Genomic DNA, 19180 nt, shown 5'->3' with positions numbered 1-19180 from the left:
AATATCTATTTCATATTTAAAAGAACAACATAAATTTAGCCTTTTTGATATCAAACATAATGAAAACAATAGGACATTGGCCTAAATAAATACAGTTACACCCCCAAAAAATAAATCAATTTATCAATGTTGATGAAAAAGTATTTGGATGATTGGTTTTCTTGTAGAAAATATTGTTTTCCATAGCCTTGTTAATAGGATCTAGACACATCATTTATCTCAGCCAAAGGAGTGAACAGCCTCTGTTTGAGATGGTCAGCCTCTGTTTGAGATGGAAATGTGAATGATTAAGACCAGTGTCTCTCAAAGTGGGTGCCAAAGAAACCCAAAATTTTAATAAAATTTCATAAAAATTGATTTGATAAGATAATAGTATTCGCTATTCTCAAAATAGAAAGTTGTATGCTTTTTAAGAAAATAAAAAGTTTTCCAAGAAAAATGTTTCTTTCATCTAATATCTTAATAAAATCAGGAAAGCAGGAATTGTCAGAAAATGTAGGTATAGGTTCTAAAATATTTCAGAATATCATAGATCGGTTCCATGATCTTTGGGAATTCCAATAGAGATAATGTAACAAAATAAGTTTGAGAATCATTGATCAAGAATATATAAGAAAGAAGCATATAAGGAACATTTAGTGTTCTGTAGCTTATCCATCAATAGACAATAATCACTATAACATGACTGGCATTAGAATGGGAATCCAACTATAAAAACCAGAGTGAAGGTGACAATGGAGTTTGATGAAACCCTGTGGCTCTCCAGATTCTGTCAAATCAGTATGGAAAATGGACATTAAACAATGATGAGGCTGATGATGATGATGGTGGTGGTAGTAGTGGTGGTGATAGTCGTGATGGTAGTGGTGTTCATGATGATGATGATGATGATGATGATTACGATACAATATTTGAAGTTACTCTTAAATCTGATATTATTATATGAATTTTTGCCCCAATGTTTTTATTGGTATTTTTTGAATTAGTGTTACAACATTTAATTTTCAGCCAATACAGAAATTTATTAAAGCAATTTAATCGAGTGAGTCAACAGGATAATGATATATATAAAAAGGAAGAAATCACAAATTATTCCAGTAAAAATGTTTTATATTGTATGTGTGTATGTATTATGTATGCATATATATATATATATATATATATATATATATATATATATATGTGTGTGTGTATGTATGTTTGTATATACACACACATACATGCACACATACATATATATGTGTGTGTGTGTGTGTGTGTGTATATATATACGTATAGATATGTATATATGTGCATATGTGTATATATATATATACACACACATATATATATGTATGTATGTATATATATACATATATATGTAGACATATGTATATGTGTATATACATATGAGAGAGAGAGAGAGGGAGAGAGAGAGAGAGAGAGAGAGAAAGAAAGAGAAAGAGAAAGAGAAAGAGAAATATAGTTAGAGGGAGAGAGAGATATGTAAATATGTGTGAGTGTGTGTGTATTTATATATATTTTATTTTTTATTTGTTTCATTTACTACACTATGACGGTGCTGGGGCACCACCTTGGAAAATTTTAGTGGAATGAATTCACCCCAGTACATTTTTATGCCTGATATTTATTCTAATAGTCTCTTTTGCTGAATTACTATGTTATGAGAGTGTAAACAAACCAGCACCAGTTGTCAAGTGGTGGTGGGAGAGAAACACAGACACAAAGGCACACACATATATGGCTGTGTAGTAATTGCTTCCCAACCACATGATTCTGGGTTCAGTCCCACTGCATGGCACCTTCGGCGAGTGTCTTCTACTAGAGTCTCAGGCTGACCAAAGTCTTGTGAGTGGATTTGGTAGATGGAAACTGAAAGAAGCCCATTGTGTATATAAATATGTATATATATCTATGGTGTGCTTACATCCCCAAAACTTAGCTTTTTGGCAAAAGAGACTGATAGAATAAATACTAGGCTTACAAAGAACAAGTCCTAGGGTCATTTTGTTTGACTAAAAGCGGTGCTCCGGCATGGTCAGGGTTAAATAACTGAAACATGCAAAAGAATAAAAGAGTATGAATGTACACACACACACACACACACACACACACACACACACACACACACACACACACATATATATATATATGCATGTTCAGGATTTGAGTGAATCAGATCCTCAAATAATAAAGCATCAAGGTCGGGTCAATGAGATTGCTATCATGTACAAAACAACAATAGAGGACCATATGGATACATACTGAAGTAAAGACAGATTAATACTCCAGTTGCATGTATCATCATAAGTATTTGACTGGATATATCACGTCTCCATACTGTACCTGAGTAGAAACACTGCACTAGTTGTACTGCACTCAATAGAATGTAGATCAAGGCTAATTGCAGGTTCTGAGTTAGGTGAATGAAATAAATAACAACAGATGAATAGTGATTCATCACTACAGCTGTTTCAGGCACATTTTTTATACATACATATATATATATATATATATATATATATATTATTAATAATATCAGGGAAATAAGAAATATTAAAAATTTCTACTACCAGTGGCCTAGCGTGTCAAAAAATTTAGTCAATAGACTATATATTATTCATATAAATACTGTGTACATTTAAACACATGAGAGTTATCCGTCATAGAATTCCTTGCACGCTAGAAGGAACAGCTAAAATCCTAACCACTATTAGGGATAAATTTCGAAGGGAATGAAAAATAAAAACATTTACCATCTATCTCCTGGACCATGGTTTCAGACTTTTTTAGCAAATAAAATAATTTGCTACACGAAGTCTTCATCAGCAGGTACACCTAGATTAAACATATAAGCACGAGGTAATCCAGCATTTTATTTGCTAAAAAAGTCTGAAACCATGATTCAGGAGATAGATGGTAAATGTTTTTATTTTTCATTCCCTCCAAAATTTATCCTTAATAGTGGTTTGGATTTAGCTGTTCCTTCTAGTGTGCAAGGAATCCTATGATGGATACTTCTTATGTGTTTAAATGTACACTGTATTTATATATATATAGATATGTATGTAGGTATGTATGTACGCATGTATGTATGTATGTATGTATGTATGTATGTATGTATGTATGTACATATGACAAGCTTCTTACACTTTCAATCTCTCAAATTTACTTACAAATCTTTGGTCAGCTGGAAGCTATACTAGAAAACACTTGCCCAAAATGCTATACAGAACCATGTGGCTGCAAAGCAAATACACATATATATGTATATTTATAAACATATAAATGATATGTATCACTCTCTATACATACACACACACATATATAAATATGTATAATATATATATATATATATATATATACACACACATGTATATCTATCTATCAATACACACATACACACATATGTATATGTGAGCAAATTTAGGAATGTGGACATTCATGTTTTATGTGTATACATATACACATGCATAGATATACACATATATTTGTTGACATACATACACTTATACATAAAAACATTGATGTTTGAATAATTGTCTTTAATTCTAGGTATTTTAAATATTATTGACGAACATCTAAAAATGAAGGCTAATGAGCTATACTTGTCTTCTCTGGTTGAGGTCATGTTATAATATCATCCCTATTGGGATATACTTTGCAATAAAAAAAATATGGTTCATTTAGTGTTATTCAATATCTCCAATATACTCCCCCTATCAACTTGCTTATAGACCGAGGTACACGCTTTTCTTTTGACAGAATCACACAAATGATGGTCAAAACTTCAGTACACATATATACACACTAGCACACACATGCATATACATGTATCATTGGTAAATTTGACAAATGTTTCATTACTTCAAGTTTCTTTCTAGCTGACACACCAATCAAATATACATACATATATAATTGTGCATATGTGTGTGTGTGTGTGAATGAGAGATCAAGAAGTTTCATACATCACCATACCCCACACCTACACACATACACACACACACACACACACACATATATATATATATATATACATACATAGCCCTCGTCATCAATTTAATGTCCACTTTTCCATGCTTGTACAGGTCAGATAGAATTCACTGAAGCAGATTTTCTATGGCTGGATGCCCTTCCTGTGAACTACCATCACCTTTTCCCAAGCATGGCCCAACAGGTTTTTCACAGAAGACAGGGATGGTGATGCTTGTTTACAACCCTTATACCATGTCAAGAAGAGGATGAAAACACGTGTGTGTGTGTGTGTATGCTATGTATGCGTAAGTATATATATGTGTATATATCTATCTCGTTCTCTGTCAGTTACAATGATGTGTGTTCCAGTTGATTCAATCAATCTAATTACTTTATTTCAGCTGTTGAGAATTCAGTGCCAGTGTGACTAGTAATTTCATCTTGAGCAGAAACCCTTGAACCCAACAATACCTGTTTAGGAGTAAACTATCTTCTGTTAGGTACTGAACTTTCCTCAATCCATCCATCCAGCCATCCATTCATACATAAATATATAACAAGCAAAGAATGAAGGTACTGGTACAGTGTATTTATTCCTTGGTTACAGCTATTTCAACAATATTTCAGTAATAAATTATTTAAGTTGGAAAACATGAATGTGAGCAATGATTATATAGCACTGATCATACAGTATTCATTATATAATGAAAAGCTGTAGTCATTTCATCATGACCTTTATGAATAAATTAATGCAAGAACAACGTAAATAAATTCACCTATATATTGATACTTTAGCAGGTGTTCATGTTGTTACAGGGAGGATAAGTTCCCACTGGAAGTGTAAGTAAAAGAAATGGTAAAAGTCAAAGTTTTAGTGTATCACTTGACAAGAACATTTTAGAAGATGGATTCATTTATTAGTTTGTTATGTTCAAGCAATTATCAGGTTGAGAAGGTAAAACATTGAATCTGTGTACATTATTTACATTATTTACATTATTTCCATTTGATGGATATTTGTCCTCATCTTGTTTGGTTTGTTGAAAATCCATTTTCGGCTGATATATCCTCCAGCCTTCATTAGGTATCTTAGGGGAAATTTCGAACCTGGGCTCTCATTCCTAAGGTAATTTTCGATGTTATTATTATTATTATTATTATTATTATTATTATTATTATTATTCAGGTCACTGCCTGGAATTGAACTCATAATCTTGGGGCTAGTAGCCCACGCCCTTAACCACAGGCGTATGGCATAGTGGTTAAGAGAGTGGGCTACTAACCCCAAGATTCTGAGTTCGATTAATAATAATAATAATAATAATAATAATAATAATAACAACAACATCAAAAAATACCTTAGGAATGAGAACCCAGGTTCGAAATTTTCATCAAGATACCTGATGAAGGCTGGAGGGTATATCAGCCGAAACGTTGAGTTAACAACAAACAAGATGAGGACAAATATTCGTTGAATATAAATAATGTACATAATTCCTCGTCTCTTAAATATAGAACTGTATTAAACCTGTGTATCTAGCACAGAGTATCATAAATCATCTGAGTAACTTCAAAGGAAATCTTTATGATCTGAGAGAAAACAAAGAAGTATGGACAGAAAAGAAAGAAGAAGAGAAGTAAATAAAAGGGTGAGAGGAGGATAAATTGAAAGAGTAAGTACAGTATGCAGTTTTGAGTGTTTATATACTTAAAGAGGTTAAAAGAATTGTATGATAAAGAAGTAACAGTACAGAAAGAGAAGTAATTAGGAAAATATCTAAAACAAGCAAAATATTACTATATTTCATAATTAAAGAATAATTAAAAAGAAATGTTTATGGTAATCTGGATCCACTTTCAACTACATATGCAGACACACACATGCAAAAACATACACTCATATACATACCAACATGTATATGTACATGTATATATGTATATATATATATGTATATATACATATTTGTGTATGTATATACAAATGTATACATATATATGTATTAATACATATTTATATGTTTGTATACATGTATATATACATATTTGTGTATGGATATATAATGTATATGTGTGTGTACACTCACAGACACATATATTTCTAACATCATATGTAAACAAACATAAGTTTTTTTGTTTTTTTAAGCGATGAAATGTATTGTAGAACAAGTAGAAAGATATATTTTCAATGCATAAATCCTGAATAGTATACTTGTTGAAAATATATCTTTCTACTTGTTCTATATATATTTGTGTTTTTATATGTGTATGTACACGCTCATGTATTCATTATTACTGTTTTATACAATCACATGAAATTTATAGTACCCCACATGCTATAAATATCTACAAGCTATTAATCTCACTCTAGGCAGGAGATGGCTATTATTTCTCTAGAAACTAATCATTTGAACCAAATTTTTGTACAAATGGTAAGATAAAACCCTGTGGTGTAACAGTTTTCTTTATTTTCACAGTGAGTCTAAAATTTTATGATTATTAAAAAAACGTCTATGTTGTATTTCTTGCCATGTCTTATTCCTAAGGGAACTAACATTGTTTTTATTCTGAGGTTTAACTGCTGTGAAATTAAAACATGACAGTATTTAAAAGATTCAGTGTGAATGCCCAAACTGCAACAAGATGACTATATTAATATCAAACATCAAAAAGTTGCAGAAATCATGCAAAGCATTTTGAGCTGAATCATGTTATGAAACCTGAATCTATTAAAGTTACTGTTACAAATGAATATGTTGACTGAAAATGATAAATTTTGGGTTTCCTTGAGTTCAGCTGTTCAGTTTAATTGTTAAGTATTTTGGTAACCTTGAGCTGCTCATGTTTAGTTGCATAGCAAGAATTGGTTCACTAAAAATCAGAAATAAAACCTGGTATTTGTAGATGTAATTTTGAGGCTTGTATTATCAGGCCAACCCTGACTGAACAGATTTATGGTCAAAGACAGTGCAACTGTGACCATTCCAACTTATTTCCAGATATAATGTATAAGACTACAATATTCAAGCTACTTTTAGAGATAGCAGGGTGTAATGCAATGAAGAAATAGATGTTATTTCTTGAAGGTCACATGACATCTTAGAAGTCCACCCCTCCTTTTCAGCTTGAATTGGGATGTGTTAAGTTCTTGAGAAATCATTAACATTTTGAGCAGAATCTTTCATAAGAAGAAAAGAATGTACTAACTTTTTGAACTGACAAAGCAAGAAATTTTCAGGTAAGTCACTTGATTGAATCCCACTATTATTATAGGAATTTAATTTATTAATCCTCATTAGAAGAATAAAATACAGAATCAACCCCAGCAGGCTTTGTACACAAGATGACAGAAAGATAAAATAAGATAATGCCAATTTCATGATCCTACATTTTTTCTACTCATTTCACTGACATATGATAGTTTTATGTGACTATGGAGATGTCCCTGGAAATTTCCTCGCTAAGACTTGGGCAATGGAATACCAGCAGTTGGAGGTTTCTCTTCTCTATGCCACCAATGTCTATAGGAAAGACAAGGCTGATGCAGCAGGATACCAGTGCCATCACAGATGTTCTTATCAGAATGCAAAAGGTCAGAAAACAGATGGGATACTGCAAGGCAACCCATCTGACACTCTAACAAATCTGCTAGAAAGACAAAACTGAATATTGGAACACATTTAATCTGGCTCAGTTAAGTCATCGCTTAGTTGATGATAACCAAAATAATAAGACCACAAAACTGGAGAGAAACAGTTTGGCTAATTGAATGAAGTCAAATATTTGATTGTAATATCTATTTTTGCCATAAGTAAAAGCTTCGTTAGTTATGACCATGCTGCCTGTTTATTTTGGACATAGTGTATCTAGGACAAGACAATCGTAATGACATTCCAACCATGGCCATTCTATTTTTATCCAGCATATCCTTCACTTTCCAAGAGAAAAATAAATGGTGTGATTTAAAAAAATTTTGACTGCTATTTCTAGCACGGTGAATTACCACTTAGAGGCTGTTCTGTTGCTTTGGATCACATTGTATTGGAAAGTATGGCAGAGAAACTAATTTGCTTCACTGCTAATGTATAAAGAGAACAATTACTTTTTAGTTACAAGAAAGCACTATTATGAATGTTTTATATCTTTCTCATCAAGAATTACATTCTACTTAAATTAATTCTAATGATGTGGTGTGGAATTTTGTGATGAGGATGTCTGAGAACTGTGTACTGAGAATTTATAACCAGCTTGGACAAGAGTCACAGCTGGAGTGGCCAGCATTAAGTAGAGAAATGAAACACCGAGAGACGCAACAGCTATCAATGAAAGAATGTTTGCTGGAAGCTATGGAAATGAAAGAGCTGACTAATGGAAAAGAATTTCTCCTCAGGATATGATAGAATTGGAGGGAGGAGAGAAAGTGGGAAGGTAGAGTGACAGAAAGAGAGAAATGCCGAAAGAGTTGTGAAGAGAGATTGAAATGGAAAGAGTAGGAGTAAAGAGAAGCGAGGGAGAAATGAGAGCAGAGAGAATGGAATGGGAAAGAGAGAGAAAGTAAGGTGAGAGTGAGAGTGAGAAGAAAAGAGGTGAGGTAATAGAAAGGGGAGGAGTGAGAAAAGAGAGAATGAAATGGAAAAAGAGAGAGAGAGTGAGAGTGGCAGAGTAATGGTAAGAAAAAAGTGAGAAATGTGAGGAGAATGAAATGGAGAGAAGTAGAGAGAGACTGAGAGAGAGAGAGAGACTGAGAGAGAGAGACTGAGAGAGAGAGGGAGAGAGAGAGAGAGAGAGAGAGAGAAACAAAAAAAGTGAGAAAATAGGATGGGATAGAAGTAGAGAAAGAGAAAGAAAGGAGACAGAGTGATATAAAGTAAGGATATGAGAAAGAAAGAGGAGAGAAAGAGGGGGGAATTAGAAGTCAGAAAAGGAAATGAGAGGGGTGAAAGGTGGAAGTGAGAGAGAAGAAAAGAGAGAAGAAATCAGAATGAAAGAACAAAATCAAAAGAAATCCAGCCACCCTGTGTGACAGTTGGAAAAAGTGAAAATACATGAAAAGCTCAAATGAACACACACACACACACACACACACACACACACACACACACACACACACACACACACACACATGCAGAATTACAGATTCATTAACTAACATGTACATCAACTATATTATATAATCATACACTCGAAACACATACATACCCACATCCTTCACCACACGCATTACCAGTAGCAAATACTTCCTCTGTGTGTGTGTGTGCGCACATGTTTGTGAGTGCATACATGCATTTATAAGTATGTGTGATTGTGCATGTGTATGTTAGTGTACATATGTTCAACAATGTTATCCTGAATACATGCAGCTGTAATATGGAGAAGAACATAAACACAAGCATGCATACATAAATATGCACATACATATGATCATGTATACGCATGTATATGTATATATGCATGCACACATACACACACATACACATACACAAGCATGGAAAATGGATGTTAAATGATGAAGACGATGTTTTTATATATGTAAGATACACACATACATACATATCCCTAGCCACTACACATTCTTTTTTTCTCTCCTTGTTCTTTCTGTGTTCCTTTCTGTGGAAGAGCTTAGGCTCGAAATGTTAAAGACTTTTTCACTTCCTGAGCGTTATACTAATATATCTGCTTGTTGTCTACACCACCTGTCTTCGTCTTTTGCTTTTTTTTGTGAATTCTCCCCATATATAAACATATATACACAAACACACACACATATATAAACATATCAACACATATAATGTATGTATATATATATATATATATATATATATATATATACACACACATATACAGGCATAGAAATAACAAAATGCAGTTAGAGAGTTTGTTCAGAAATTATTTAGTTGTATCATCATCTAATCCATGTTTCATTAACAATAAAAATTATTTGTTTAATGAAGAAAATCCTATAAGCCGATTGCATTGTCAAACCTTCAGAGATTGCCCTACTTTCACTAGTGATCTTTAAAATTTATACTGGACTGCAGATGGTGTTACATTATCAATGACCATAATAAACTCTTCTGTTTTGTTTTCTTTTTTTTTTTACTCTGGACCAATCAAAGGAAATTCAGACTACAAATCAAGTGAACCACATGGTTATTTTCTTTGGAGATATATATAAGAATTCTTTTATTCTTTTATTCTTTTACTTGTTTCAGTCATTTGACTGCGGCCATGCTGGAGCACCACCTTAGTGAGTGTTAATTGAAGAAATTGGCCATAGGACTTATTCTTTGTAAGCCTAGTACTTACTCTATTGCTCCCTTTTGCTGCACCACTAAGTTATGGGGACATAAACACACCAGTATCAGTTGTCAAACAATGGTGGGGGGACAATCACACACACACAAAAAAAAATACATACATATATTTATATACAATAATGGGCTTCTTCCAGTTTCTGTCTACCAAATCCATTCACAAGGCTTTGGTCAGACCAAGGCTATAGTAGAAGACACTTGCCCAAGGTGCCATGCAATGGAGCGGAACCTGGAACCATGTGGTTGAAAAGCAAGCTTCTTACCACACAGCTACACATGCTCATAGAGTTTTAGATATTGGTTGTTCATGCAATTAAAATCTAAATCTCACAGTATGATTACATATACATTCATATATCTATATACTGGAGGAAACATGTGGGATGGAGAGTTGATGAAGAGGCCACAGGATGTGTGATGAAATGTTTCAGACAAAGGACACTAAAATAAGAAAAATAATAAAGCTGAACTGAAGAACGAGTATATAGTGCATGTGGTTATATATATATATATATATATATATATATATATATATATATATATAGTGGGAATTTACAAAAAGACAAAAGACGAAGACAGGTATGTAAACAACAAACAGATGTATTAGTTTAATGGTTGGGAAGTGAGAAAGTCTTTTTCAAGCCTATGCTCTTTGACAGAAAGGAACTCAGAAATAAACAAGGAGAGAAAATAGAAATAGTGGCTAGCAATCTATCATATATATATATATATATATATATATATATATATATATATATATACTGTTATGAATCAAAACAAGTTTCAGAATTGAAAAAATGAAGGTGAAAATGCACAGAGAATATATTAGAATTAATTAGAATTGAATTATATTTTAAGATATAGGAATACACTTTACTGGTTTCACAAGAGATTTTCAGAAGTGTACAGTGTATGCAGTTTTGTCACAAATTGTGTCTATTCTGGCCGTTGTTATGAAAACAGTTTGTATTTAAAGCAAGAATGTGACTCAGAACAATATCAGTTAATGTGCAAATTGATTGGTCAATATTCATGTATTAAGCTCATGTAGTGGTAATGTGTGAAGATCACATGAAAGCTTTTCTCCATTGAATATGTCATATCACAGTTAGAAAAGAGAGATATGAATAAGCGATATGATAATTGTTTACCTAAAAGTGTAATAGTTTTATGGATGATTATTGTATTTTATTCTGTTTAAGAATAATGTTATCAGTTAGTGCTATTTCCCTCTGACTGAAAATTTTAAAACATATCCCTTCTTTGTTAACAAGGTGTGGGGTATATATGTATATATAAACACACACATGCATATATACACATATATGCAAATATATACATACATATATACATACATGTACAAATATATACATACGTATATATATACACATGTATAAATATATACATGAATACATACATACTTATATATATATTACTCAAAGAAATTCCAACTTTGATTTTCATCTTATAATAATATAAGATAATATAATATAATGAAATGACAGAAGATTAAATGTTCATTCTGATTGAACTAGTACTTTCATGCATTAAACTATGCAATCTTCAGGTTCATGTAGTATTGGTGACAGTTATGCTTTACAATTTACAACCGTCTATATATATATTCATATTTGTGTATGTGTGTGTGTGTGTGTGTGTGTGTGTGTGTGTGTGTGTGTGTGTGTGTATATATATATATATATATATATATATATATGATGTATTCACCCATCGAAGATGACGAATGAGCATTTAGCTTTTACCGAACAACCTGCACAGTTAATTTATCTATCGTAATGAAATGCTTATGCCGTACATTAGTATACTCTCTCCATCAAATCGAAATTGTCTGAACAGGTGCAGTGTGTGCCATTCTTCAGGAGTTGACATGATCAGAATGCAACATGAGATAAAGTGTTTTGCTCCCCTTGGGCTAGGAATTGAAATCGCAATCATGCAATCATAAGTGCAACACCATAACCACTTAGCCATGCATCCCACTATATATATATATATATATATATATATATATATATATATATATATATATATATATATATATAATACAATGAGATTAATAAGTTAATATATTATGATATATTAGATGCATTATAATATAGGTGGCTATAGATACACACACACATATATATATATACAGATATATACAAATATATATACATAAATATATATATACACATATACACAAATATATATATTTATGTATATGCACACACATATACATATATATACATATGTGTGTGTGTGTGTGTGTGTATTTACATTCATACATATATACGTGTGTATATATAGGTGCAGGAGTGGTTGTGTGGTAAGTAGCTTGCTTACCAACCACATGGTTCCGGGTTCAGTCTCACTGTGTGGCACCTTGGGCAAGTGTCTTCTACTATAGCCTCGGGCCAACCAAAGCCTTGTGAGTGGATTTGGTAGACGGAAACTTAAAGAAGCCCGTCGTATATATGTATATATATATATATATATGTGTGTGCTTGTCTCCCCAACATCGCTTGACAACCGATGCTGGTGTGTTTACGTCCCTATAACTTAGCGATTCGGCAAAAGAGATGGATAGAATAAGTACTAGGCTTACAAAGAATAAGTCCTGTGGTCGAAGTGCTTGACTAAAGGCGGTGTTCCAGCATGGCCACAGTCAAATGACTGAAACAAGTAAAAAAAGAGTATTTACATATGTAGATTTCTACACGCACATGAAAACACACACACACAAACTCACATACACATACACTCACACAAATACACACACAGAGAACAATGTTTAGTGAACAATGTTTATTTAATACATCATATATACATACACATTGGCATGTATGCAAACACATAAAACATATGCATTGACACAAAAACCAAGTCAAAGTGGGACTTCTAAATGGTCATTTGATCTTTTTGCAAAGCGATGAAATCTTTCACAAATCAGATTTGGCTGTTTTATTAGAAAAAAGAAAGCCTAGATTATATCATCTGAGAAACACAGCATATGAAATACAAAAAAATGACAGGTGAGTCAAGTCTAGTTAAGTAGAACTGACTTGAGACTAAACCACATAGATACACATAAAAGCAGTCTGTTAATGTCTTTAGAAATTTTTGAATTTTAACATGTAGAGGTCTGCTAGATTGGTGCTGATCTATAAAAGCTATACTATCATAACATATATTAGTGAATTCAGGATGTCCACAATGATATGGTGGGAGTGGGGGGTCATATAGTGGTATACTGAGGGTAATTCAAAGGGAAAACTCTCACACAAGGTACCATATGACTCTTAAAGCATCAAAAGGGCCATATGCTGGTTTCTTGCCTCCATGTAATAGTACCACATAAAAAGCACCTGTGCTGGTGCCACATAAAAAGCATCTGTGCTGGTACCATGTGTAAAGCACCCATGCTAGTACCATGTATAATGCATCTGTGCTGGTGCATGTATAAAACTTACATGCTGGTGCCACATATAATGCACCCATGCTGGTTCCACATGTAAATCATTCCAGTCATAGAAACCATGCCAAAATAGACTATGGAACCTCGTGCAGCTCTTGTCAAATATTCCTTCAAAACATACGCAAGTAACTTTTACAAAAGGGAAGGACCCATTGGATTACGTGATCAAGATAATTCTGGGAAAAGATCAAAATCAATTGATAGGTCTATTACAGAAGACTTTCAGGTGGAACCTATGGATTACTGAGGGGAATTCAAAAGGGAAAACTTCCACACAACGTTCCATATGACTCTTAAAGTATCAAAAGGGCCATATACTGGTTTCTTGTCTCCATGTACTAGTGCCACATAAAAAGCACCTGTGCTGGTGCCACATAAAATACACCCATGCTGGTAACATGTGTAAATTCTTGACCTGGTAGCACTATTGATAGGCTTTGCAGACAAGGAAATCCATCAGCTGGGACTGTCTGAGATGAGTGAAGAGCTGTGATTCACATCTGCATGCACTCATCTAGTTCAAATAAGGGTTCCATCTTACAATGATTATGTATAATTTCACACCTTGTCACAGTGCATCCCCCATATGATGGTATTTTTCTATATTTTCTCCAGCTAAAAGATAAATTTCAATTAATTAAGAATATTTTATATGTGTGATTCAGTACATCAGGGCTGCCACTAGGAAGTATGGGGCCCAGTCAGAGCACTGTCAGTGGGGTCCTCTACTCTACAAAAGTAGAAGATTGATGTTTTATGCTTTGTGGACTATGTTAGACCCAGCCAAAGCATGATGAGGACTTGAGGTTCCACCATTTGTCACAATGATATACTAAAAATTCATTATAGCATCCTCCACACAAGCATGTGCATAGGGCCACTCTCTTGGAGTGGGGATCCAATTTGAACAAATTTAATTAGCTCAAAACCAACCCTGAGTACATCAACATCAGCACCAACTTTATTTTATGATATATCTACCTGCCTTTTTCTCCATGTTTCTGGGAATGTCTTTTCTGCTGCTGACACATACCCATGTATTCAATAACATTTTTAGTACAGGTATATTTTCTCCATAGCAACAACACCTACAAAGGTATTTCTTTATCTGCTGTTCTTTTCCTTACTATCAAAGTGCTTGTTGCTGTTATTGTTGATGTTGCAGATACCACAATTGTTGTGGTTATTAATGTTTTTGCCATTGTTATTGTCACATTAGGCTGTCTTCTTGTTCTTCTCATTGTTCTTGCAATAATGTTCTTGCTACTGTGGCTGTAAATGTGTGTATTACCACCATTACTTGAGTAATTATTCCAAATATTTTGTTTATCTCTCCTGCAAAGTATGAGAGGAATATGACTACCATTGTTATGAAAAAACAAAAAACAAAAAAAACACTCCTGCAGGCATTATTGAAAATGTACTTCAGTTTTTCAGGTAGGAAAATAAGAAATAAGATATATTCTCCTCCCTAAATGAGAACATTTGAATAACAGCTTTGCTCTCTACGTTTTCCTAGATGTATGAACAATAAATAAAAAAATAATAAATCATATGAGAAAATAAGTATAATAAACCTAAACAGTACAATTTTCAGAACATATTTCACAATGCAATTCAGCAATAATAACAAATGTAATGACAAAGCAATTACAACAGATGCAACAGCAGCAGTTATAATAGTAGTAGTAATAATAATAATAATAATAATAATCATAATAATAATAAGAGCTCCTACAAAACCTGTGATACAGAGAAATAACGATGATAATAATGATGATAATAATAATAATAATAATAATAATAATAATAATAATAATAATAATAATAATAATAATAATAATAATAATAATAATAATAATAATAATAATAATAATAATAATAAATAAATAAATAAATAAATAAATAGACTACATGAAGTTACACATATACATATACAGGGGGTGATGGGTAAATTGTCACCATTTTATATTTTTAATTTCGTGCCTTGTCTGTTTTAGGTTTTGTCGACTATACAGTATAGTAGGGTCAATTCACTCTGCCAGAAATTTGGAACCAACTTACTATACTGCTTGGCATTCATGCTGGAAGTTTCAATATGAAGTGCCAGAAGATCCAATACAAACATGTACCAATACAAACATGTACGAAGTGTGATAAAAATCAAACGTCCAGTCAACATCATGGTGTTCGGAGTGATCAATAGTGATAGTGACATTATGCTTCCATTTGTCTTTCAACACAGTCTCAGACTTAACATGGAGGCCTCCATCAAGTGCTTGGAGGAGGTAATGCTGCCCTGGGTGGATGATGGAAGACCTTATGTCATGGCTGTCAGACAATTTCTGCAACCACACCACCCCTAACATCTGGCCACCTAACTCCCCAGACTGCAACCCCCTTGATTATTATATGTGAGGTACAGTTGAGCAAGAGACCAGCAAAATTCCTTGTAACATCAAAGATGAAATGAAGGCAAGGATTATGGAAACATTCACAAACTTAAACAAGGAGACTGTCCAGAAGAGTTGCAGGAATTTCTGAAGTCGTATGGAGGCTGTGGTTGAAGCCAATAGTGATTGTATTGAATAAATTTACTCTTTGGTATTTCAAGATATTTTAATGTAATTTTGGTAAATGTATCTGTTAAAATGAGATGTCAGTATAATTTTCCTTTTTGCGTAATTTAGACAATTCATTCAACACACCCTGAATGTATACATGCTTAGTAAAATTACTTGTTCACACCCACACAAACATACACATTTATATCTATAAATAGATATATTCATATATACTCATACATACATATACTAATACATATATACATACATACATGGCGTATGGTATCACTCAGGCAGCACCTGCTGAACAACAACAGCAAAAATAAATACATAAATGCAGTGCAGAAAAGTGAAGTGAGCAACATTGTACGAGTTGACAGTGAACTCCTCAAGAAACACTCTCTTCCTGATGATCTCCTGTACATACCCAAATCAGCTGGGCTCTCTTACCTCAAAGAAGACCTAGATGGAAAGTACTCAGCATACATAGAGAAAAAAAGACTATGCATGGGTATGTTGCCCAGAAGCTTGAAGACAGTAGAATTGACATGAAGCACAGCCTCTCTGGAACACAAGACCATTACATCACATCACACTTTGAAGGCTATACATTTGCAATCCAGGAACAGGAGATTTCCAAAAAATACCTAGTGAACAAGAGAGAGTGATGCTCTTGTAATCCCAAGGTGCAACCGCATGTATAGGTTATGTCATGTTTCTGTGGAAGACATCACACATATAATTAGCAGCTGTCCTAAAATGTCATCATGGTACTACCTCCCTATAGAGTATAATGTCGCTCAAACAATTTACAGTGCCATCCGCAAGAAAGACTGTCCCAAAATAAACTTAGAAAATCCCTGTTAAGGAATACATTCATAAACACCAACTCAAGGTATACTGGCAAAACATTCTCATCAAAACTTCTGTCAAATGTAAACACAACAGGCCAGATATTGTCGTTTGGGATAGAGGGGCAATGGTATGTACCTTCATAGAGATCAGCTGCCTTGCAGATATAAATCTGTCTTTGAAAATCAAAGCAAAAGAGGACATCTATGGAAAACTGCTTCGAAACCTCCAGCATCTATATCGAATCCATATTCATACCAATCATAATTGGAGCACTAGGTTTTGTTAGTAAAAGCTTAAAGGACAATCTGGATAAACTGGGATTTTCAGAAAGAGAAATTGACCGGCTAATTTGCGCATTACAAGTCCAAGCTGTCAGTGGAACAGTAAAAATATGCAAGACATTTCTCAAGTTCCAAATGTGAATTTGTCTGTTAACTACATTCCAAAGATGGAGCCTTGTCTCTTTGTTGGAAACCAGCTCCTTCCTCAGTGGAAGATTTATGATAATTAAAAAATATATATACTCACTAGTGTAGCCGTTCCATTTTCTGCACCCAGAACCCACAAAAATCCCTTTAAAAGTGCTGCCCCTACCACCCCTGCCTAGTTATGCTAATGTATATATTTGTATGTATGTATGTATATATGTATATGTGTGTGTGTGTGAGAGAGAGAGAGAGAGAGCAAGAAAGAGAGAGCAAGAAAGAGAGAGCAAGAGAGAGAGAGAGAGGGAGAGAGGGAGAGAGCGTGAGAGAAAGAGCAAGGTCACTTGAGAGTGCTACAAGTATGCATATATGTATATATATGTGTGTGTGTATGTGCATTAATGTGGGTGTGTTTATGTATCCCCCGTCTTGGCAACACTCGATAGTTCTAAACAAGTGTCCCATCATACAAATAATATCCTCCATTTTCTAATCTTCTTTGCAGACATGTCTGGCTATCAGGAAAGAATATCTTGGTTGGAAGCAGTTTAAGATTAGTGACAGGAAGAGCATCTGGCAGTAGAAAATCTGCCTCAACAAATGTGACAATTAAAAAACGATGATGGTATGATGATGATGACAACAACGATGATAATGATGATACATGCATATGCACATACATACATACATACGTACATACATACATACATACATACATACATACATAATTAGGCATACTACAAATTATATCATATTGAGTTATGTCTTTTTGAACTTAACCTCATTTTTTAAAGAAATTAATGGAAGAAATAAACCTGAACTTCATTTGAATTATCTGACTTTACGCCAGTCTCAATGAACATCTTTAAAATCTTAAAAATTAAAAGAACAACCGCCTAAAATCGAATACTGAAGAAGCAATCAAATACAATACATGTGAAAATATGTACAAACCATTTATTAAAGCAGATAAAATCTAATAAAGTTTTTTTAATGATTTTTCGTGGTGTTACATTATTCTTCAAGTAGATACATGTCTTGGAACCAATTACCGATGGAAATTGCAGTAGATTTACATATGCATACACACACATTCATATATATATATATACATATATATATATGAATATATATATATATATATATATATATATATATATATATATATATATATATAATAAAGTAAAGTTGTGGAATACCATACGAGTGGAAATATATATGAAAGAAGGTTTGAAAATGCACTTATTTTAAAGATATTTATTTACTTAACCGGTTTCGCTTTTTTAGAAAAAGATTATCAAAAGTCTTTGAGAATAATAAAAAATGTTAAAAAACAGTTTGAGTATTAAAATGCATATATACATTCTTTGATGATAATAAGAGGAATATATTTAAAGTATAAAGCTTTGTATGAACTTTGTAGTGTTACATACTGATTATCACACATTCTCTGATAATAAGATGAAATATATATATATATATATATATATATATATATATATATATATATATATATATACTCTTTCACTCTTTTACATGTTTCAGTAATTTGACTGTGGCTATACTGGAGCA

General features: G+C 33.0%; 1 long non-coding RNA gene across 2 annotated transcripts in view; it reads left to right on the top strand.

Moving 5' to 3' along the window:
- LOC128249858 (uncharacterized) overlaps nucleotides 1-18594 on the top strand; it is a 20063-nt gene extending 1469 nt beyond the window's left edge. Inside the window, exons 2-5 of one of the 2 annotated variants that reach the window (XR_016244981.1) lie at nucleotides 4089-4280; nucleotides 4377-4475; nucleotides 7097-7210; nucleotides 15765-18594. This is a non-coding gene — a long non-coding RNA (uncharacterized LOC128249858). The remainder of the gene's footprint in view (nucleotides 1-4088; nucleotides 4281-4376; nucleotides 4476-7096; nucleotides 7211-15764) is intronic. The other variant, XR_016244982.1, reaches the window with a different exon arrangement.
- Nucleotides 18595-19180: the final 586 nt, after the last annotated feature.

Source organism: Octopus bimaculoides, chromosome 18, assembly GCF_046866305.1.
Source record: "Octopus bimaculoides isolate indiv1 chromosome 18, ASM4686630v1, whole genome shotgun sequence".
Lineage (NCBI taxonomy): Eukaryota > Metazoa > Mollusca > Cephalopoda > Octopoda > Octopodidae > Octopus > Octopus bimaculoides.
The sequence above is the reverse complement of the archived record's forward strand: the minus strand, read 5'-3'. Positions and strand labels throughout refer to the sequence as shown.